At 41.9% G+C, this 24159-nt stretch overlaps 1 pseudogene; it reads left to right on the top strand.

Moving 5' to 3' along the window:
• Positions 1 to 19294: 19294 nt before the first annotated feature.
• Positions 19295 to 23644, top strand: LOC136471455 (B3 domain-containing protein Os03g0619600-like; annotated as a pseudogene).
• The last annotated feature ends 515 nt before the right edge of the window (positions 23645 to 24159 follow it).

Below are 24159 nucleotides of genomic sequence, written 5' to 3'. Positions count from 1 at the left end.
TGGAGATCACTAAAATGGTGTATCAACACCCTTGATATGTTTCCTTAGCTCCACCCTTACTATTTGGCCGGTTGGGGTTGTATTTATAAGCCCCACTGAGAAAGTAGCCATTGGGGACAAAGTCCCGCTTTTCTGCTACTGACCGGATGCTGATCACGTCATGACCAGACACGTCTGGTCTTCCCGACTGTTAGAGCTGTGATCAACTAGTGTCCTACGTCTGGTCGGTTTGCTGCTAGGGTCCGGTCCAGCGTCTAGTCGCTGCTGCTGTTGCCGATCCTCCTAATCGGAGCGTCCCATCGCTTTCTGTCAGCATCCGGTCCAGCGTTCCTCCAGCATCTAATCCAGCGTTCAATCACTTCTGTGAGCTTGTTTCTTCGCGATCTTGCGTACGGCTTGGTTCCTATCTTCGTGCTTGGACTTTGCTTGATATCTTGGGTCTTCTCTTGTGCTCCTAAGGTCTTGCTTAAGGCGTTGATCATCGGATCATCACATCGCCTTCGTCCAAGTCATGTCTTGCACCCTATTGAACTACAAAACAATCACTTGCAAATTCATTAGTCCAATTTAGTTGTGTTGGTCATCAAACACTAAAATCCAAAGTAAATAGGCCTAAGGTCCATTTTCCTTACAATCTCCCTCTTTTTGGTGATTGATGACAACACGACCAAAGCAATCAAATAATAAAAATTTGGAATTTAAAAAACTATCTACTTGCTAGGATGCAATGCAAGAGGCAAGGTTATATGATGCTAAAAGATACTACTTGTAAGATTACATAAAAACTTATCTTGCCCTTGCAAATGTCTCCATGTGGTATTATGGATTTAAGCCTTGCTTCCTATAAATTCTCCTCATTACATAGGCTAATCTATAATCCACTATCCTCCCTTTCTCGGACCATCACCACTTGTAGACACCACTTGTAGACCATTACCACTTGTAAATAATCTAGCTTTTGGTCCTACTCATTAATGATTGCTTTTGGTCATCTAAATTCTCCCCCTTTGGGATCAAACACCAAAAAGGAAGATATTAGTAGCATAAGAGAGGGTCAAACTTTGTGATCCTTTGTGTGTAGAGTGAAATAGATCACAAAATTTGACTCTCATATTATATAGATTAAGCTCCCCCTAACTATATGCATACATATGGTAGAGGGCAAAGCATATGCATAATTGGCAAATTATTGCTCAAGGGAACTTAATCTATAAAATGCATAGAGAAAGCATATAAATATCAAAATGAAATCAACATGATGATATCGGTTTAGAAATACCACACGTAGAAACCAATTTGAATTCTACCACTTGCAATAGGTGGTGGATATTTAAAGTATGATGCTAACTTTGGGGACTCCATTTTCCTTGCAATGAGACTACTACACACATGATAAGCTTGAAAAGGTGTTAGTCTCAAAGCATCCAACTTGTAGAGTAACCTCCCCCTAAATTTGTGCACACAAGTATGAAATACTTGTAGGAAACATGCACATTGATTTTAGAATAAAAAATACCACATGAAAGGCGACATCACATGAATGTGAGAGTCATTTTCGAAAGCGATATTCAGGAGAAATTATCTACAATTTGGACTTTGGCACATATTAGATGAACAATTGAAAGACAAGCTATGTGCCGTGCTCCTAAATAATTTTAAACCATGTAGAATTGCTCCAAGGAATAAGAATGAAACCGAGCAAGCCTACCATAAGATATACCTAGTGTATGCATGACAAAAGATATAAGAATGCAAATACAAACTTAGGCATGAAGAGTAACTAGATGCTAAAAGATACCAATTGTAGGAAAAATTAAATCTAATACCATTTGAAGGAAATTGAATCTAGTTACCTAACATGGGAAGGGGAATTTGGGTCCATAGTATTCAATAACCCACTTGGCAATGATTTTGTCTATCATGATGCACCCCATGAAATGCATCCATACTTTGCCAAGTCTCCAAATTCCCCTAAGTCCATTGGACTTCTCACTTCCCTTTCGGGATCTAAACCTTCTTGGTGCTCTTCATATTGGAAATGATTTCCTTTGGCACCCAAAAGTGTTTGACCCCATTGTTGGCTTGCTTGTTCACCTTGATGGCCACCACCTTGTCATTTTTCTTCTTCTTCAAGAGATAAGGTGTGGAGGCCTTCTTGTCCACCTTGTTGGTGTAGGTGCTGGAGAGCTTGCTTGTTTGCTTCTTCTCCTTCTTCTTTGCTCCTCCCCCATTGTTCACCTTGCACTCATAGGACTTGTGGCCTTCCTTGTGGCACACGTAGCAAACCATGGTTTGTCCTTCATCAAGCTTCTTCACTCCCTTGATGGTGTTATCTTGATGAAGTTGGGCTTGCTTTGCCTTGCCTTTCACTTGAGTCAAGTCCTTGGTGAGGCTAGCTACTTCTTGCTTGAGTTGCTCATTCTCCTTTGCAACCTCTTGTGTGCATGTATCTACAACAACTTTCTCAACACAAACTTGGTTGCACAAGGATGAGTCTAAACATAAATCATTACAAGAAGTAGAGGCATCCTTTTTAGACACCTTGGTGAGGGTTGTACTAACGGCTTCAAGATTAGCAACTTTATTAGTTAGCTCATCACAATGTTTGCACATAGTTTCCATTTTAGCAAGCAAACTTTTATAAGCATCTTGTGAGCTAGCTAACTTTTCTTTTAATTTTTTATTTTTCTTTACAAGTTGCTCATTATTGATTGTGCATGCATTTGTTGTTGCACTAGCCTCAAGTTGCTCAATTTTAGTAGATAGTTCAACATTGAGATTAGCAAAGTTCTCATATTGTTCAAGCAAAGTTTTATATGCTTCTTGTGAACTATCTAGCTTTTCTTTTAATTTTCCGAGCTTCTTTTGTTGACTAGTGCAAACTTTAGCATAATTAAGATTTTGTTACACAATTTCATCATAAAAAGGCATTTCATCATCACTATCACTCTCACTAGAGGATGAGCTTTTGTTACCTCATGCCATAAGGCACACACGAGAAGAGCTTGATGATGAGTGCTTGCGCCCTCGCCTCTTGTGATGGTGTTCTTCTTTACTTGAAGAATCATCCCATGTCCTTATTGATGTGAGGGCTTGTTTCTTGCATGCCTTCTTCTTTGTCTTGGGTGTGGGCTTGTTTGGACAAACTTCCACAAAGTGCCCCAACTCGCCGCATCCATAGCATCCTCTCTTTCTTTACTCATTTCTTTGATTGGTGAAAATGAGATCTTAGATTTGGATGGGCACACCCTTGACATTGAGCTTTTGGATCATCTTCTCTACCTTGTTGTTTAGTTTAATTGATTCTTCATCAAGGTCGGAGGTGGAGGAGGAAGATTGATCATCATCATTTGATTCTTCATCATCATCCTCATCTTCTTCTTCATCTTCACTTGAGGAGCTTGAGCTTGAGCTTGTCTCAATTTGCTTGCCCTTCATCTTCTTTTTCTCGCTACATGTGAGAGCTTTGCCTTTGCTTGATGAAGAGGCTTCTTCTTGACCCATCTTTTGTGATATTTCAAATGCCACTATCATGCCAATGACTATGGCTGGGGTCAAGGTGCTCAAGTCCTCCATGTTGTGAAGGATGGAGATGATGCTTGCATATTTCTTTTGTGGTAGCACGGAGATGATATTCCTCATGATGTTTGCATCATCTAGCTTTATTAATCCTATAGAATGGAGCTCATTGATAATTAGATTCAAACGAGAATACATATCACGAACAAGTTCATCATCATTCATTTTGAAGGAATCATAATTTTGTTTAGCTAGACAATGTTTTTGCTCACGGACATTACTTGTGCTGTCATGGAGCTCTTGAAGTTTTAACCAAATTTTTTGTGCCATATTTAAAGTGAATACTTGGTTAAATACATCCATGCTAAAAGATTCAATGAATTTCCTTTTCATCACTCTTTGTGGGTTTATCAGGATTCTTAATGGGTTTCATCCCGTCACAAGTGACTCTCCAAACACCCAAATCGACCACCTCAAGATAGCAAGCCATTCTAGCTCTATAGTAGGGGAAGTTAGTGTCGTCAAAGTGCGGAGGCCTAGAGGTATCCATCCCAAACACTCTAAATAGCATCGGCTCAACGACGGTTAAGCCAAAGGTCCAAATTGAGCCAACCGTCTTCGATACCAATTGAAGGAGGACCGTGACGCCTAAGAGGGGGGTGAATTAGGCAACTTAAAAATCTACCTCTAAGCTATGGCCTCTTTTTCTAACCCTAGCAAAACCTATGCAAAAGATAAACTATCTAAATATGCAACTATGGTTTTGCTAGTGTGTTGCTATCTCTACCGCAAAAGAAGTAATATAACAAATGTAAATGTGGAAGCTAAAGAGCAAGGTAGAGATATGCAAACTCCCATCGATGACTCCAGTATTTTTACCGAGGTATCAAGAAGTGCGCAAGCTTCCCCTAGTCCTCATTGGAGCCCCTCGTAAGGAATCCCTCACAAGGGCCAAGCTCCTGATCGGGTAACTCCATGGATAGCCTCGGGCCTTCCCCACGCATAAGTGGATCTCCAACATGCCTTCCGGCAAGCCTCTCCCGGATGCTTTCCACCGTCTTCATTATCAAGCTTCCGGCCAAAACACCGCGGGCCTTGTTCCCTCCGGTACACAGTGGCAGCCACACCACAAACACGGTTGATGTGGTCTCGTAAGACTACAAGCCCCTCCGATGTACAACAATGGTGCTCTCAAGCACCGAGTGGTAAGAGGTATGTAAACCTCACTAAACACTAGGTCTAAACCTAGAGCAAGCGCATAAGCGATGGTCTAATCAACCTAAGCACTTCGCAAAGCACCTATGCTAATCACCTAATAAAACACTAAGCACTATGCAAGTGAAGATCACTAAAATGGTGTATCAATACCCTTGATATGTTTCCTCAGCTCCACCCTTACCATTTGGTCGGTTGGGGGTTGTATTTATAAGCCCCACTGAGAAAGTAGCTGTTGGGGATGAAGTCTTGCTTTTCTACTACTGATCGAACGCTGATCACATCCTGACCGGACATGTCCGGTCATCCCAACTGTTAGAGCCGCGATCAACTGATCGAACGCTGCCAACATCCGATCACATGCCACCGGACGTATTCGGTCGCATTTTAGCCGCTCTAGAACCTCTCTGTACTTGATCGGATGCTGCTGTCCTGCATCTGGTCAGTTTGTCGCCAGCGTCTGGTCGCTACTGCTGTTGCCAAGCCTCCTGATCAGAGCATCTAGTTGCTTTTTGTTAGCGTCCGGTCCAGCGTCCGGTCACTGCTGCTGTTGCCGAGCCACTAATCAGAGCGTCCGATCACTTTCCTCCAGCGTCCGGTCACTTCTGTGAGCTCATTTCTTTGCGATCTTATGTACGACTTGGTTCCTATCTTTGTACTTGGGCTTTGCTTGATATCTTGGGTCTTCTCTTGTGCTCCTAAGGTCTTGCTTAAGGTGTTGATCATCGGATCATCACGTCACCTTCGTCCAAGTCACGTCTTGCACCCTATTGAACTACAAAACAATCACTTACAAATTCATTAGTCCAATTTGGTTGTGTTGGTCATCAAACACCAAAATCCAAAGTAAATGGGCCTAAGGTCCATTTTCCTTATAGCCTCCATCTGTACTCACGAGCTTGGCCCCAAGTTCTAACAACTACTAAAGGAACCTCAAAAACACTGACTCATTGTACGATAGAATAGATCAGATATATGAATAATTTCAATATACATCTAGAGATATGAAACCCTAAGAAGCAAGCAATGGATACAAAATTAGAGGCGATGGCTTGCTACCTAACAAACCGACAAACGAAGAGCAGAGGAACAAATCATGGTGCACCACCGGAATCGGCAATTTGGACGTCTAGGGTTAGGGTTGCGATGCGGCGGCCAAATAATACAATGGAGGCGCAACGATGGTGGGGCTGGCGATGTTGGCATAGGGCATGGGCTCACCCTGCTGAGATGTGGGCATACCATGGCGGAGCTAGGGCACAGGAGCGTGCGGCGGCTCGAGGGCAGCGTGGGTGCGGGAGCATGCATCGGCGCGAAAGTAGCATGGGCGCGGTGGAGCAATGCTACGCGGCTAGGGCACGGGCACGAGATGAGCACGAGCGGTGGAGACACGGTAGAGCAGAGGCATGAGCGCGGCGGCGCTAGGGCACGGGTGTGTGGGTAGGGAGTGTGGTGGTGTGGGCGAGCGATGGCAAAGTTGGCGGATTAGGGCAAAATGCGCGCACGATGATTTGGCTTATATGGTGCCCCCACCCCCATGATGTAAGAGAAAAGGAAAGGAATAAAGTCCTAGATTCAACCGATTTCTACTGACCGGACGCTCCGGTGGCAACGACCGAACGCAGCTAGAGTCCTATCGGTCCTATATTCATCATCTTCACTTAACCGGACATAGGACCACTGTCTGACTGGACATAGGAAGAACACAGTTTTAGCATCCGGTCACTCCTTTGTGCTTCTGTTCACCTCCTGTGAACTTACCTGACGCTGGAACCTAGAGTCCGGTGCAGCATCCGGTCGCCCTTTTTTAGCAAATCTTCAATGTTCCTTCACGCTACCTATTCTCAATCAAAGTCCCAACTTTAATAAGACCCAAATAGACACCAATTGGGACTAATATGAGTGACCTATCTCAAACCCTAAAAATTTTCAAAGTATTTTGTCTTAGGCTATAATTGTTTTTAAGAAAATAGGCAATAAAAGGGTAATTAAAAGGAAACGACAAAACAACAGACATGCATATGCAAAGCAATGCAATACTTGAAAGTAATTCTAGTTGCTTGTCAAGTTTGATCCAAAGTTAAGCTTCTTCACATGCTTTTTGGTGGTTATCTTTACCATGTTAGACAAGCCCTAAATGCATTACCAACAATAAAACATGTTGTATATTATAATGCAATGCAAGGGACAACACAAGCTCATTTTCTAGTGAAGTTACTAAAATCAAGCACATTGAGCTCATTCCTCAACCGACAAAATGTAGCCTCATCTAGCGGTTTAGTGAAGATATCCACCAATTGATCCTCGGTCCTTACACCTTCTAGTGATATATCATTTTTAGCCACATGATCTCTAAAAAAGTGATGGCGGATATCTATATGCTTGGTGTGAGAGTGTTGAACTAGATTATTAGCAAGCTTTACCACACTCTCATTGTCACACAAAAGAGGTACCTTTTCTAGAACTACACCATAGTCTAGCAAAGTTTGCTTCATGTAAAGTATTTGTGCACAACAAGCACTCGCGGCAATGTATTCCGCTTCAGCAGTGGACAAAGCCACACTATTTTGCTTCTTGGAGGACCAAGACACAAGTGATCTACCAAGCAAATGACACCCTTTGGATGTGCTTTTCCTATCAACTTTGCAACTGGCATAATCCAAATCGGAGTAGCCAACTAATTGAAATATAGCTCCTTTGAGATACCAAAGACCAATGCTTGGTGTGTGTTTAAGGTACCTAAGGATTCTTTTAATGGCTACCAAATGAGCTTCCTTAGGATTAGCTTGAAATCTAGCACAAATACACACACTAAACATGATGTCGGACCTAGATGTAGTTAAATATAACAAGCTACCAATCATAGAGCGGTAGAGAGTTTTATCAACTGTTTTACCTCCCTCATCTAGGTCGAGATGTCCATTAGATGGCATTGGTGTCTTGATTGGCTTACATTTATCCATATTGAACCTCTTAAGAAGATCCTTGGTATACTTTTCTTGAGAGATGAAAATCTCTTCTCTCATTTGCTTGACTTGAAAACCAAGAAAGAATGTAAGCTCTCCAATCATTGACATCTCGAACTCCTTTGACATCAATTCACCAAACTCTTTGCAATAATTTTCATTTGATGATCCAAAAATGATATCATCAACATATACTTGACAAATGAAGATTTCTCCATCAAGATTCTTGGTGAATAGTGTGGTGTCGACCTTCCCAATGGTGAAGCCCTTCTCAATGAGGAAATCCCGAATGCGCTCATACTAAGCTCTTGGGCTTGCTTAAGCCCATATAGTGCCTTGGACAACCTATAAACATGATTAGCATATCTAGAGTCTTTAAACCTAGGAGGTTGATCAACATAGACTAGTTCATTTATGAAGCCATTTAAAAATGCACTTTTAACATCCATTTGATATAATTTCATATCATGATGCGATGCATATGCAAGGAGGATACAAATGGCTTCAAGTCTTACAACCGGTGCAAAGGTCTCTCTAAAATCTAATCCTTCAACTTGAGAGAACCCCTTTATAACTAGTCTTGCTTTGTTCCTCACTACAATGCCTTGATCATCTTGCTTGTTGCGGAACACCCACTTTGTTCCAATGACTCTTGCAACTTGTGGTCGCTCTTCAAGAGTCCAAACTTTATTGCGAGTGAAGTTGTTCAACTCTTCATGCATGGCATTTATCCAATCTAAATCTTGAAGAGCTTCTTCTATATTCTTAGGTTCAACACAAAAGACAAAAGAGTGATGTTCAATGAATGAAGTAAGTTTTTGAGATCGAGTTATTACACCCTTTGAAGGACTCCCTATGATGAGATCTTGTGGTTGAGCATATAATAGATGTGAATTTCTTCTATCAACCACTTGAGGAGGTTGTGGAGCATCAACATCTTGAGCTTGTGCCACCATTTGATTGTGAGAGACATGAATATTTTCATTTTCTACTCTTCCATCTTTATCACCATCTTGTGGCACATTTGATGAATAAGGTGGATCAATCACTTGTACATCATCTTCATAATCTTTAGGCTTGATGTCTTCAACCAGATTATTCTTCATAGCCTCCCTCAATGGTTCATCACCTACATCATCAAGATTCTCATGTGCTCATATGTTTCTTCAACCAAGCTGGTGGCATGATTAAATACTCTATATGCTTTGGACTTTGATGAGTAACCAACAAGAAAGCCAATATTACAATGTCTTTGAAACTTCCCTAGGTGTTGCCGCTTCTTATAGATGTAGCATTTGCAACCAAACACCCGGAAGAATGAGACATCTGGCTTCTTCCCATTGAGCAACTCATAAGGTGTCTTGCCAAGAAACTTTTGAAGGAATAGGCAGCTGGATGCATAACATGCGGTGTTGATAGCTTCTGCCCATAGAGCTTCGGGTGTGTTGTACTCATCAAGCATTGTTCTTGCAAGAGTGATAACTGTCAGGTTCTTCCTCTCAACTACACCATTTTGTTGAGGAGTATATGCTGCGAAGACCTCATGCTTGATCCCAACTTCATCACAATAAGCTTTAATGTTTGTGTTGTCAAACTCTTTTCCATCATCACTTCTTATCTTCTTGAGTTTTACTTTAAACTCATTTTGTGCTCTCTTGGCAAACTTCTTGAAACAAGAAGCAACTTCGGTCTTGTCATGAAGGAAGAACACCCATGTATATCTAGAGTAGTCATCAACAATCACAAGACAATAAAGATTTTCTCCTAAACTCTTGTAAGTAGTTGGTCCAAATAAGTCCATGTGAAGGAGCTCTAGCACTCTTGTTGTTGACATGAAAGCTTTTGTAGGATAAGTGTTTGAAACTTGCTTGCCGAATTGACATGCACTACAAAGCTCATCCTTCTCAAATTTCACATCCTTCAACCCTCTCACCAATTCATTCTTCATAAGCTTCTTGAGTGAGCTCATCCCAACATGAGCAAGTCTTCTATGTCATAGCCACCCAAGTGATGTTTTGATGAATAGGCATGTCTTCAAGTTAGCATCTTCGGAGGTGAAATCCACTAGATATAGGTTGTTGTATCTAAATCCCTTGAATATAACTTGATTATCATCTTTCTTAGATACAACCACTTCCTTTTTGGTAAACAAGCATTAGAAGCCAAGATCACACAATTGTCCAACGGATAGCAAGTGGAAGCTCAATGAAGCAACATATAGCACATTTGAGATTGAATGATCATTTGATATTGCCACTTTGCCCAATCCTTTGACTTTGTCCTTTCAGTTATCACCAAATATTATTCTTTCTTGGCCATCAACTTCTTAATCTAGTGAGGTGAACATACGAGGATCACCGGTCATATATTGAGTGCAACCATTATCAATTACCCAATGACTTCCACCGGTCTTGTAGTTCACCTACACATAAGAGATCAAGCTTGTTTAGGGACCCAAACTTGTTGAGGGCCCTTAACTTTCTCCACAAATGACTTTGCAACCCAAATTTTCTTAGGCCTATTCTTGTTGGGAGGTCCTAAGAACATGACTTTCATTTTACCACTAGAATCCTTTCTAAACATGTAATGAGCATTGGAAGCAAAAGGTCTAGCATACTTGGGCAAGGGTTGTGGTGGTGGAGTTTGACACTCATGGGCAAAGTGACCTTCTTGTCCACAATCAAAACACTTCTTTGGTTTTGGCTTTAACTTGTGTTGTTGTTGGTGTTGAGCTTGAGCCTTCTTCTCTTGATATGCCAAGTACCCAATACAACTTCTATCCATCTTTATGATAGTGTTCATGAGTAGCTCACTTTGAACATGTTGACATCTTGTGAATTTGCTCAACCTAGTCTTGAGGTGTTCTTTTTCTAACTTGAGCTTCTTGTTCTCTTCTTTTAGCTCATCATGATTTTTCTCCTTCTTGAGTCTCTTGTTCTCTTCCTTAAGCTTCTCATTCTCAAGAGCTAGATCACTATCATGGTCAAGGTTCTCTATCACAATAGTGTTGGTGGTTGATAGCTTTTCAAGATCTTTCTTGAGCTTCTCATTCTCATCCTTGATCTTAACATACTCATCATAGTTATCTAACTCAACCACTTGCTTGCCTTTGCTACTAGAACTTTGCTCAATGCTCTCAATGATCAAATCATCACATGATGTAGCTACATCAATCTTAACAACATGGTTAGTAGCATCATGTGGCTCATTGGATAATAGCTCATTAGAGACAACAAGATTATCATGATTGATCTTGAGATTTGTATATTCTTCTTTTAGCATATTATAGCTAGTGATGAGCTCATTATGTATCCCCTCAAGTTTATCATGTTTTTCTTTAAGCTCTTTCTTAGAAGATTTGAGCTCCTTGAGTTTGGATGACATAGCATCATTTGCTTCTCTAAGCTCAACACTAGCTTTTTCGGCTATGTCACATTTAGCTAAAAGAGAGTCATTCTTAAGTTCTAGCTTTTCATTCTTAGCTCTAGTTTTTCTAATGATCTTAGTGTATTGATTTAGCAATTTGACAAGATCATCATATGAAGATGATTCAAATTCATCATCATTATCACTATCATCATTGCTAGCATGTTCATTACCACTACTCTTATCATCACATTGTACCTTTCGTTCACCCTTGGCCATAAGGTATAGGTGTGTAGAGGATGATGGCGGTGGTGTCGATGAAGATAGTGAAGAGTCAATCACAATAGCGGCCACCTTCTCATTCTTACTATCATCATCAGATGAGCAACTTGATGAATCAATATCCGTGAGCCAATCATCGATGATGTATGCCTTGCCATTTTTCTTCTTCTTGTGGAAATCCTTCTTCTTGCCATCCTTCTTCTTGTATGGCTTGTTTTTCTTCTTCTCATCTTCATCTTCATCACTTGAGTCATCTTTCTCGCCCTTGTTCTTCTTCTTGTATTTGTCTTTCTTTGGCTTGGGGCATTGATGTGCTAGATGACCAAGTTCTCCACAATTATAGCAATCCATCTCGGAGATTGGCTTCCTTCTATTGCTAGTGAAGAACTTCTTCTTTTTGACATAAAATTTGACACCATTCTTGTTGAGCTTCTTAAGCATATTAGCGGTTCTTCTCACCATGAGAGCAAGACTTGCATCATCAATTTCATCATCACTTGAGCTCTCATATTCAACTCTTGCTTTGCCCTTCTCTTGGTTAGCCTTGAATGCCAAGTCTTTCTTCTTGGTGGAAGAAGAGCCATCTTGCGGTGTGATGTGCATATACATCTCATGTGCATTGATCTTTCCCAAGATTTAAGTTGGTGTAGTGGTGGAAAGATCACCTTGATGAAGCACGGTCACAATATGCCCATATTTGTCAAAGGGGAGGACACTCAAGATCTTTCTTACAATATCGGATAGTTGCATTTGTGTGAGTCCAAGCCCATTGACTTTCTCTACAAGAACAATCAAGCGTGAGTACATTTCATTACCACTTTCTTTCTGAAGCATCTCAAAGGAATTAAGCTTTTTCATGACGAGATGATAGCGTTCCTCACGCTCACTCTTTGTTCCCTCATGGAGCGTACATATGTCCAACCATAGTGCATGGGTGTCCTTGTGGTTCCGCACATGATTAAACACATCTTTCAAAGGCCTCTAGAGATGGTGTTTCTAGCCTTTGCATTCCATTTTTTGTAATTCACTTCATTGCCTTGAAGGTTGGCGGGATCCTTAGGTTTTGGAAAGCCTTGTGAGGCAGATCTAAGTATTCCAACATCTAAGGCTTCTAAATAAGCCTCCATGTGGATTTTCCAATAAGGAAAATCATCTCCCTCAAAGATAGAAGGAGGTCCATCCCCGTGGGATATCTTTCTCTAGACAGTTAAGCCTAAATTCATGAGCACGAGGCTCTGATACCAATTGAAAGGATCAAGATGCCCAAGAGGGGGGATGAATTGGGCTAATTCTAAAATTCTTTGCAATAATTAAACCCTACGCTTAGCCCACTTCACCCCTTGTGCCTAGAATGTGTTCCAATTGATCTACCGCACAAAAGTTTTGCACCCTATATTCCAATCCTACTCTAGCATGGTAATTCTAAGAATGTAAAGACAAGAATTGAATTGCTCAAATGTAAATGCTTAAAGTAAAGTGAGGAGAAGGAACACGGTGATGTTTTGCCGAGGTATCAAAGAGTCACCACTCCCCACTAGTCCTCGTTGGAGCACCCGTGCAAGGGTATAGCTCCCCCTTGATCCGCACAAAGATCAAGTGCTCTCTATAGGCTGATTCTTCGACACTCTGTCATGGTGAATCGCCCATAACCGATCACAACTTGAGTTGGGTCATCCACAAGCTCTACCGGATGATCACCAAACTCCTGATCACTACCAAGCCATCTAGGTGATGGCGATCACCAAGAGTAACAAGCAAGAACTCTCACTTAACCACAACAAGCCTAATAAGAAGGGTGGATGCACACTTGCAACTCTTCTTGCACTAATGAGGCCTTATCTTGGATTCTCAAATCTCAATCACCTCACTAGACTCTTGCTCTCCTTAGCACTCTCAAGGGTGTTTCTCAGCTGAACAAATGGGCAAGAGGCCTCCCTTGGATGAATAGAGGAAGTACTTATACCCCCTCATTCAAAATGAACCATAAGGAAGTTGCATCAGCACTCTGAGGGGTGACCGAACGCTCCAGTTAGTTATCCCCGCCAGAGAGCCAATAAGTTGTGATCAGACTCTGACCTGCGTCCGGTCAGCACTGACCGGACATGTCTGGTCATGAAAACTACTCTCTAGAACCTTACTGATGTTGACCAGACGCTGGCGCCCAGAGTTCGGTCACTTCGCTATTCAGTGTCCAGTCAGTAGCCAGATCCTAACTAGCGTCCGGTCAGCACTGACCGAATGCGTCCGATCAAGAAACTCCCTCTCTAGAACCTCTCTAGAGTTGACCGAACTCTGGCACCCAGCGTCCAGTCATATTTCACTCAGCGTCCGGTCATAACCAGATGGCTCCAGTTGATCAAATGAACTGACTGGACTCACCCTTCAGCGTCTGGTCACAACCAGACCAGTGTTCGATCAGTCATTTTACCCTTTATTCACTTCCAACTCGAAATTATATGTGAATGAAGTTTGCTCCAATTGATCTTAGGGCTACCCTAGAGCTACCTAGTGCTAGATTTGATAAGTGTGCACCACGCCTAACCCACTAGACTCACCTAGGTCAAGCTACTAGTCCATACCCCCTTAATAGTATGGACAAAGGAAAAACAAAGTCCTAAACTACTCTAAGTGTCTCTTCAACACCAAACAACACTTAAAACTAGTCCATCCTTAACATTGTCGTCCATCCTTTGAAAACCAAAATGATTTCCATCGTAGGGGCATGACAACCATGATTGCCCAATCAATTGCCATTACCATGATCTAACTTAATTGTGTCTACAAAACACACATTAGTCATAGTAATCTCGTATTGTCATTAATCACTAAAACCCAACTAGGGGCCTAGATGCTTTCAGTGGCACTACCCCACCAGGCAAGATAGTAAGGGTAAGAGTGAAGTGTTGGCTGTCTTGGCTGAGTAACTGAGGATGTATGTGTAAGATTGAGCACTTGGTAGCACATGTTAGCTTAAGCATTGTGTCCTCCTTTATAGTACGGCTTTTCTTATACTCAAATTCAAAATATAAAAGAATTTAAACCTCATTTGAGTTTGAAGCGATCAACATTTGTAATTGAGGGCTCCTCCATTTCGTGTAACATCCTCGAATATAGATTCCCTGCTTGTTATCTTGATAAATCTCATTAGTTCTCTAATTGCGTGGTCATTATCACCAAAACCCACAATTAGGGCTTGATTGCACTTTCACTTCTAGATGTCAATGATGATGGTGATGCTACTATAGCTGTACGTGAGGACAAAGTATATGAAGCAATGGGATTTAAGGCAGCAGATGAGAGGGCAGAAGCAGTAGCAAGGGAAGTAATACCTATCCCTACAATGATAGCTGAAATGCAACAAGATATGAGTGAATGACAATGTAGAAGAGGAGCCAATGTTTGAGTGGGACATGGATAATCCTAACATGTCTGTGGGGGCTTGTTACCCTAGTATGGATGATTTCAGGCTAGTAGTGAGGCAGCATGCCAAAGTAAAGGAGTTTGAACTTGGTACTGTTCATTCTGACAAGAAAAGGTTTAGGGGACACTATGCTGCTCTTGGGTGCCCTTGGATTATTAGAGCTAGGACACAACATGATGGTAGTGTTAGGGTATATTTTCTTGTTTTTGTTGTTCAACTGATTTAATATTCTTGTGAATGTTTTCATGAAATGTTTACTTATGCAGGTTTCTTATGTCATTTTGTAGGTGCAAATAAATGAAGGCATTCACAATTGTCCTTCTAGAGCTAGAGTCCATGGGTGTTCAATGGCATCATAGGCTTGGGTGGTAGAGAGGGCCATACCCTTACTCAAAAGGAAGCCTGGCATGGGTCCAAAGGCAGTACAGGATGAGCTTTAGGTTAAGTACAAAATAGAGATCCCATATTAGAATGTAGTTTATGGTAGACAAAGCGCAACCAACAAGCTATTTGGTAAATGGGATGATTCATTTGATTAGTTGTACAGATTTAAGGCAGAGGTTGAGATGAGGTCACCTAGGAGTATATTGGAGATAGACTCTGAGACTGTGGAGGACAAGGTTCATTTCAAAAGGTTTTTCTACTGTTTCAAGGCTGCAATTGATGGTTTCAGAAATGGTTGCAGGCCCTATATTAGTATAGACTCAACATCACTGAATGGACTTTGGAATGGACACCTGCCTACATCTCAAGCTTTGGATGGGCATAACTGGATGTACCCTTGGACTTTGGACTTTTTGACTCTAAGATAGGAAAATTAGACATGGTTTATGGAACAACTGAGCAAGGCAATAGGCCCCATGGACAAGCTAGTTGTTTGCACTGATGCTTACAAGGGCCTTGAAGCTGCAGTTGCTAAGGTTTCCCCTAACAGTGAACAAAGGGAGTGCTTTAGGCATTTCATGGAAAACATGAAGAAGTACTACTCAGGAGATGTCTATGCCAAGAACATGTGGCCTACTGCTAGAGCATATACACCACACAAGTTCAAGTACTTCTTTGACAAGGTAGTAGATGCTAGTCCAAATGTGCTTCACTAGCTCAAACAACATCACAACCTACTGTGGGCAAGGAGCAAGTTCAGTCCAAACATCAAATGTGACTACATCAACAATAATCTGGCTGAGAGTTGAAATGCTTGGATCAAGGAGCACAAGGATCTACTTGTTCACTGCTTGGCTGATGCTATTAGAGAGAAGACACTCACTCTTTTTGCAAAGAGGAGGAAGATAGCTAATGCTCTGTCTCCTGGAATTCTACCTATAGTTATCCATCAGCTCAATGCAGCCTTCAGGGGTTTAGGCCATCTGAAAGTGACTAAAGGGCACCTAAAGGAAGCAGAAGTGTCTGAGATCTACAAATATGAGGAGGTTAGGAGGCATGTTGTGTATCCAACACAACATATTTGTACTTGTAAAGAGTGGCAAGTGACTGAAAAGCCTTGCCCACATGCATTGGCTGTAATCACAACCCTGAGGCAACCCAATATGGACATGTATGTGCACAACTACTACTCAGTTGAGAAGTCCCAGGCTGCATACCGTGGGATCATTCCTAGCATAACAGATAGACGACAATGGCCAGAGGTGGACAAGGGCTTCAAGTTGTTCCCACCAAATATGAAGAAGAGAGACCCAGGCAGACAGAAGAAGAAAAGGCATTTGGCTCCATCTAAGAGAAGTGGTAAAGCAACAAGACATGCCAAATGCCCTAGATATGGTGAGTATGGCCATAGGTCTAGAAGCTAGAGGTGTTCACTGACTGGCACCAAAAAAACATAATGTACTACCCCTACTGTTAGCTACAATTCTAACTGTTAACCACTGACCCTAACAACTACATTGTAGGAAAAGAACTAAAAAATCAGCCCCTAAACCTGGAAGGAAGAAGAGCAAGACAAACCCTACCCCTAGTGGAGGAAATACACCAAGAACAAGGGCAGCAGTGGCTAAAGAAGCAGTAGCTAAGGCAGCAAGGGAGGCTCTGGAAGCTACAACTAAAGCTTCTGCAGCAACTGAAGCTGCAGCTGCTGCAGAGAGAGAAGTCTTAGATGTGGCGCCAATTGAGGTTGAGCATGCACCACTTTCAACCACTGCAGCAACTAGAAGGTATGCCCTACTTCAAAATACATGCTTGACCAAAACTTACTGTTGCCATTCTGATAACATGTCTTACATTCAACAGGAATCTATGCTGGGATCTACAAGTTGTGAATGAGGTAGATGAAACAGCAAGTGTATCTATGGACCCACCACCTAAGAAAATGACTCCAAGAAAGAAGCAGCTAGCTACAAAGGTGAGGAAGAGCCCAGCCAACAAAAAGAAAAAAAATGAGAGCACCATCAAGGACAAATTCATTTTGGTAGTAAAGGCCCAAAAATTGTCTCTTTTGTGTAACTAAGGCCTTCTGTTGGCCAGAACATGGATATGTATGTGGCCAAAAACAATGTATGTGGCCAGCTCAGTGTGTGTGGCCAGAACAATGTGTGTGGTAAAACTTTGTGTGTTTCATGTCACTGGATTTAGTACTGCTGGTTAATGTCATCTAATGAATGTGTTTCATCTGATCATTGTGTTTGAGCTTATTTGGTTCATCCTAGCGGGTTACTTTGTATGATGAGTTATGGTTAATGGTTTGTGTACTGCTGCTATGTTTTGAGATGCCCAAAATCTGGCACTGAACACAGACACATTCAACCAGAAATTTCATTTCCATTCAAGCACATTTTGCATTTCCATTCATCCATACAATGTCACTTCATTACGCCATACATCGGTATAGATCCTAATGCAACACATACAACACACATAAAGAACATGTTCATCTTCCAGATCAATGACTCCATCTTCTCCAAATCTTGGCCATTCTTGTCAACATTTGGACTATCAACCGAAACTTCTTCCTGTTCCAGCAACTCTGTCCAATTCGAGGGCCGAACCTAGATGATGCCATCGTCCTTCAACTGCTGAAAATACTGCTTCTCAAATAGATAGTACCCACAAAGCTTGGGAAACTGCCAGCATCAACAAGATTTAGAACCCTAAATGTTAATGAGGGGGAACAGAGTATACATGGAACTCACCCCATTCCTTGCACACTTGAAGTACAGACGACCGTGGTTTTCGCCGTCTTTCTTCGTCCTCCCCTCCACCACTCGAGCAAGGCCGCAGTCCGGGCAGGGGATCAGCGGAAAGTCGCTCAGCTCACCAACTGGATCTAAACCGATGGAAGCAATGCGAGAGCTCCGGCCACCTTGGAGCCTACTCCTTGCTCGTCCAGCTCTAGACGACTCTGCGTACTGGGACATAGCTCGAGGTGGGGGGGCGGGCGGCGGTTTACACGGCAGCGGCGGCAGCGGTGACGGGTGGGTGTTGCACGGAGCAGAGAAAGACGGGGGAGGGAGGGAGTGGAGTGGGCCGGGCCACGCGGGGAGGATAAAGACATCAGAGGCAGGGGAGGTCTTTTTACCTGAGCCTGCTGACTTGAAACCGAGCCGGACAGTGGAGCTGGCGTGCCACGCGAGCAAAAGTGATAATTATGTATCGTTTTTCTCTCTCTGCTGCTAAAAGCGTAGTGCCAAATCGAAAGCTGCTGTTCGTGGACTACTGAACTTGTGTATCTTTCGAGTTGCTAGCTTGAACAAGTCATGCTGTCTCTGCGGATTCCCTGTCATCTTTTAGTGAAAACGGTATCGGGAGCTACAATACAGTGAGATGTCATTCCATGAAGTTCCTTCAAAGGAGATATGATTGCCTCTGCATTTGGAGATGCCTGGTTTGTCAAAGATGCTTCATGATGCAACATGTGTATCCATCCAACAGTTCTATTCGCAAATAAGGAAAAAAATGATGAAGGTTTGTGACAATGTGGCTATATATAACCGGTGGCCTTGCAGTTCTCTGCATGACTACTCTCCCCTCCGGTGCAGCTTCTCAGCAAAGGTGAGAGACCATTTCCCCCATCTTTTGAGCAGTAAGAAATATGAGATCCTAGAACTGCTTTCATTTCTTCATCTGCATTTGCATGGTACATTCAAACTTTTGGTTCATTTTATGGCTACTCTGCATTGATAGTAGCACAGCCTACCTTTTCTTTTTCTTTTGTTTTTTTTGGTGAGGGAATTTCTTTGTAGGTTGTACTGCATATTATACTTAGGATCCTAGATTACAGCATGTTATGGTAATGCAACTTTTATATGTTTTCTTGAACTTGAATGAAGCATAAGCAAGAATGCTCCACTGTAGAATTGTAGGTTCAGTAAACTGAAGTAGCACTCTTTCTCATTAGCTCACATAATGATTTCAAAGAAGAAAGGAGTAAATTAACAAGAAACTCATCTTTAAGGAGCCAAACTACCTATTTTCTGATATTGTTTTGCTTGCTGTACACTACAAACAGAGTTACTTTTTTTTCTTATTGAAACTTGCATCTGATTTATCATTTAAAATGCAAAAATTAGTTGCCATGGCTGGGAGTGGTGCATCCTGGATGAAACCTTGTGATGCTTGCAAAAGATACTTGGACCATTTGGATGAAAAGAATCATAGGCCCCGTTCGGCTTACCCCATATTCGACTTGTTCGACTTGTTTTTTCAACCGGAATAGTATTTTTTCTCTTACAACAATTCAGCCAGAATAGTATTTTTCAGTCAGTTTTAGCCAAGACTCGGCAAGGCGAACGGGGCCGATCCTTCCTCAGCCCCATGACTGTCAGTTCTTTTTTTTTTGTGCCTCTCATCTGGGTACAACTATAGTATCTGCTCATGTATAGACACACCAGCCCTACACACGCACACCACACGTACATAAGCAAACCTACAACTATACTCAGATCACTGGATCGCGTCCTCTCGAACTATACTCAGATCACTGGATCGCGCCCTCTCCACGCGAGAGGCAAGAACCCCTGTGAGAGACGCGAGTGCGATTCCAGAGAATCGAACTCGCCGGCTGCCTGTCCACCGGCTGAGCTAGCCATCTGAGCTCTGCTCGGTTCTCTCGACTGCCAGTTTAAGCTTTCACAAGTTTGCTATCCTTCTTGCTCGTGTTCCTGCATACATTGTATTTTTCCATTTTGAAGTGACATGATTGGTGCGTCGGAATTAGTGACATGATTGCTCGTGTTCCTGTATACTTGATTTTGTACTTTGGTATCCTTGATTCGAGGTAGCCAAAACTGCTAACTGAATATAATTCAAATCCGACTCGTCATGTACTTTAGTGTTTCTTTGACATGTCCAAGCTTTAAAACAAAAGCAGAATGAACATGTATATCATGCTACCTGAGGAAAAGCTTCAGCTTGCCCTTTTGTAAGATATTTAGTTCGTTTCATGTATTTGAGCCTTCTCGCGTATACCATTGATCACTGCTGAATAAACTAAATACCATCTGCGTTGATCCCTTACACATAGTTGCCTATCAAAAATTTGTTTAGCTTTACAAACCTCTCATGGTTGGCAAATCCTGTCAGTCACAATAGTGTGTAATAATGCAAAGTGTATCATGGATTTCTGCCAGATTCCCCACAATGGCAGTAATTTTGTGCAGCACCAGCTTCTTTTGGACATAACTAATAGATAATTATATTAACTTCTGATGGTGCTCTGTTCCACTATCGATCTTTACTACTGCCGAATTTGTACATGAAATGAGTATACCCTTTCTTGTTTTGTGCCACGCTAGTTTAAACAGTGAGCAGATGCATTTATGAAGCATTTCCCCACTGTAGAAAATGAGCACATCTTACTTTACATTATACATATACTGTTTCTCTGGCCGTTACAGGAATAGACTCAGTTTACATCAATACTTCTTGACCTTGTTACTATAGGTCGTGCCGAAGAGATTTCTGAAGCATTTTGCTAGAAAGTTGACAGGAACCATCAAGTTAGAGTCCCCTAACTGTGGTCCATATGATGTTGAAGTTACAGAGCACTGTAACAAGGTAGTGTTCCGACATGGATGGGGGCAATTTGTTGAGTCCCATCACATAAAAGAAAATGATTACTTGCTGTTTCGTCACGTTGAGAGATCTTGTTTTGAGGTTTTGATCTTTGATTCTGATGGCTGTGAGAAAGTGTTTCCTTGTGCTGGCATAAGAAGTGTAGATTACGTTGATATCTCAAGCAGCTCTCATCATGAGACCGCAGAATCATCAGCAAGTGAAAGATTTGTTAGGTGTCAGAAAGGTAGTTCCTGTCATCATGGGAAGACTGCAAAAATGGCTGCAGCATTCTCGTCATCTAAGGAGTCAGGTTAATGTTAATTAGGTTACACATTTGAGTTGAATTTTATGATACTTATTCTCTAATCTGCTGCGAAACTTTGTACAGGAGAAGATATTCCATCTGAAGACAAATCTTCTGAGTCGGATGATCTTCAGACACCCCTGAGGCAACATTATGTTTTGTCACTAAGAAGCTACCTATCTGAAACACAAGAGGAGAGAGTAATTGCGCTTATCCAGGAAATTCAACCTGAAAGCATTGCTTTTGTGGCAGTCATGAGGAAGAGCCATGTTCAACCACCTTGTCCTTATCTGGTAAGATCACAACTCATCATGTTCAGTGGCAACTCACTTATCAATAATAACTTTTTGTTGATAGCTGATTTTGTATTACTGAGCATTTATCTTCTCGATATAAGAGGAATTTGGCCATCTTCAAGTTCTCAGGAACCTTCTGAACACTTGTTAAACAGATAAATTTTGTTTCTTTTCTTTGACAATTGAAACTGTATTCTTGGTTGCCTGTCAAGAGCCTCACATCTTGCTCCATATATAATCAGGTTATTTCTAAGGGATATGCACTTGCACATTTTCCACGTAAAAGCATGAATGTGACTCTTCAGAGGCCAGGCAAGAGCAAGAAGCGGCACCCCAAATTCTGCAAAAGAAAAGATGCAAGAATGTACGTGCTTAAGGGGCAGTGAATGGACTTTGTCCGTGACAATCATGTGCAGGAGGGAGATATCTGCCTCTTTTTACCGATAATGGCTGGGACTGGGAGAACATCCACATTTACAGTCTATTTAATTCAGGCAACAGCAACTTGTTCTAGGGGTGGATCTGGTAATAGGGGAAGCTTAAACTGTCAAAAGGAAACAGCAAAGAAGGCTTCAACATCCTCACTGTATGAGGAATCAGGTTAAATTGCTGAGCCATTTGTATTTTCGCATCATACTTCTTTTATTGTTGTCGCTTTTACAATTTAATATAATATCTTAGCAGGAGAAGATAGTCTATCTGGCTACGAATCTATCCAGTCAGATCATGTCATGGCATTCTCAGAGCGTAATTATGTCTTATCGGCACGGTGCCACCTGACTGCAGAACAAGAGGAGAAAATAGTTGTTCTTGTCAAGAAAGTTCAACCAGAAATTCCTTTCCTTGTGGTTCAAATGAAGAAGAGCTATGTCAACCATCTTAGATCTGATCTGATAATATGCACTGGTCTTTTTCTGTGTAGTGGGTTACTCTATGCCATTGAAGTGGTCTCTTCTTTACATGTTTATAGTAATTCAGTGCAAACCATTATCGGTTGTGTCATGTTGCATTCGTGGTTTAAGTATTGTAAAGTAAACAAGGATATGTTCAAGTTCTTATTGAACTTTGAAACACTACATTTTTTTTTCACTTGTCACTACATCAGCATTATCATTTTCTTTATTTTCAGTTGAATGAATGGATCGAGTTTATTGCTAGATTAGCCTTTCGTTTAAATCTTTACAAATCGTTTTCCTGTCTGTTAGGTCATTTGTAAGGGTTATGCAGCACAACACTTTCCTCAAGAAAGCCAATCCATCACACTTGAACGCCCAGGAGGGAAAAAGTGGCGTTCCAGGCTCCATGTTAGCCCTGAGGGACGTGGATACATGCTAACTACGCGATGGCAAAACTTTGTCCGTGATAACCATTTACAGGAGGATGATATATGCCTGTTTCAACCGATGCCGAGTGAAAAAGGTTTCAGAATGATGGTCCATCTGCTTCGTGAGCGAAGCACTAGTTCCTCTTCCTCGGATGGGCATGCTCATGGCTTACACAGCCATATAAAAAGAGGACTGACATCAACTGCGCATGTTCATGAGAAATCAGGCAGTATGGACACTTTCCACTGTTATGGTCTAGCATGTCACATATTTTGTTTTGCGTCATTTTGTTCTATTTGAGGAGGATGAATTGATGATGCAGAATCCTTTTTGCAGGTGAGAATTCTGGATCGTTGGACCTGCATAAGCGTCAACCTGTGCAGCAAGGGATCAAGTTTTGAGTGACTGTGGGGGGCCTTCTAGTTCTAAGCCTCCTCTCTATGTGGTACTGGGCGGCACCTGTTTAACTCCAGCACAAGACAAGGCAGTGCAAGAGAAAGCCATGGCCATTAAGGCCGAAGTGTCCATTTTTGTGGCGACCATGAATAAGAAAATTCTTGGCTACAACAACGAAGCTTTCATCCTAGTAAGTCCAAATGCTTCAAGTATATGCATACACAAAAACCCGAGTTTAGGTTTTGTAGACAGTACATAGGTATTGGTTGAGCTTATTTACTCTTTGTACCTGGAATGTAATGCAGGACTTCAGTGGTGCCGCTGAGTATCTTCCAGATGGGAAGCAATCTCTGACGCTCCGGTGGCAGGGGCAGGGCAGGGCGTGGCGCACAGACTTGCACAACCGGCTGATGCTTGCCACCGGAGAATGGCGCGAGTTTGCCCGCGACAGCGGCCTGGAAGACGGGGACATTTGCCTGTTCGAGCCGATGAAGAATGAGAGGCTTGCCATGCTGGTGCACATCATTCTCAGCAAGCAGTACTCTTAACTAGCTGTTATTCTGCTCATGGACTCAACTTATGGTAGCTTTTGACGACCTGGAGAAAAATCGTTAGTGTGGACTTGTAGGTGACTGAGGGGCTGCCCTACAGTCACTACTGCTAAAAGTTAGGTGATGCTCTGTGAGTGTGATAAGTACTTCGAAGTAAACTCCTGCTCATGAATAATCTTGTGCGTTGTATCACTGGATCTGTGCTTTTGTACAGGAGTAAGATGTTTAGTAGAGTTCTCTTGTGTTGAACTATATGATGATGTCCCGTGGCTTGGTAAGAGATTACATCAATTTTAGTCATCACAGCATGCGCCGATTGCCAAATGCCATCCCCTCACGTATGAAACAAGCTCCATGTTAGTCCTCTTGAGGCAAAATTAAAACGAGGAATTCTCACAAAAGAATATCTGACCATTGACAATGATATCAGTGGGTCTAAAATTGAGTTATCCACCTCTACTATTAGAAGAAAAAAATTACACAATGCAAACTTATATCTAAGAAAAAGTTAA

Source organism: Miscanthus floridulus, chromosome 1 (genome assembly GCF_019320115.1).
Source record: "Miscanthus floridulus cultivar M001 chromosome 1, ASM1932011v1, whole genome shotgun sequence".
Taxonomy (NCBI): domain Eukaryota; kingdom Viridiplantae; phylum Streptophyta; class Magnoliopsida; order Poales; family Poaceae; genus Miscanthus; species Miscanthus floridulus.
The sequence above is the reverse complement of the archived record's forward strand: the minus strand, read 5'-3'. Positions and strand labels throughout refer to the sequence as shown.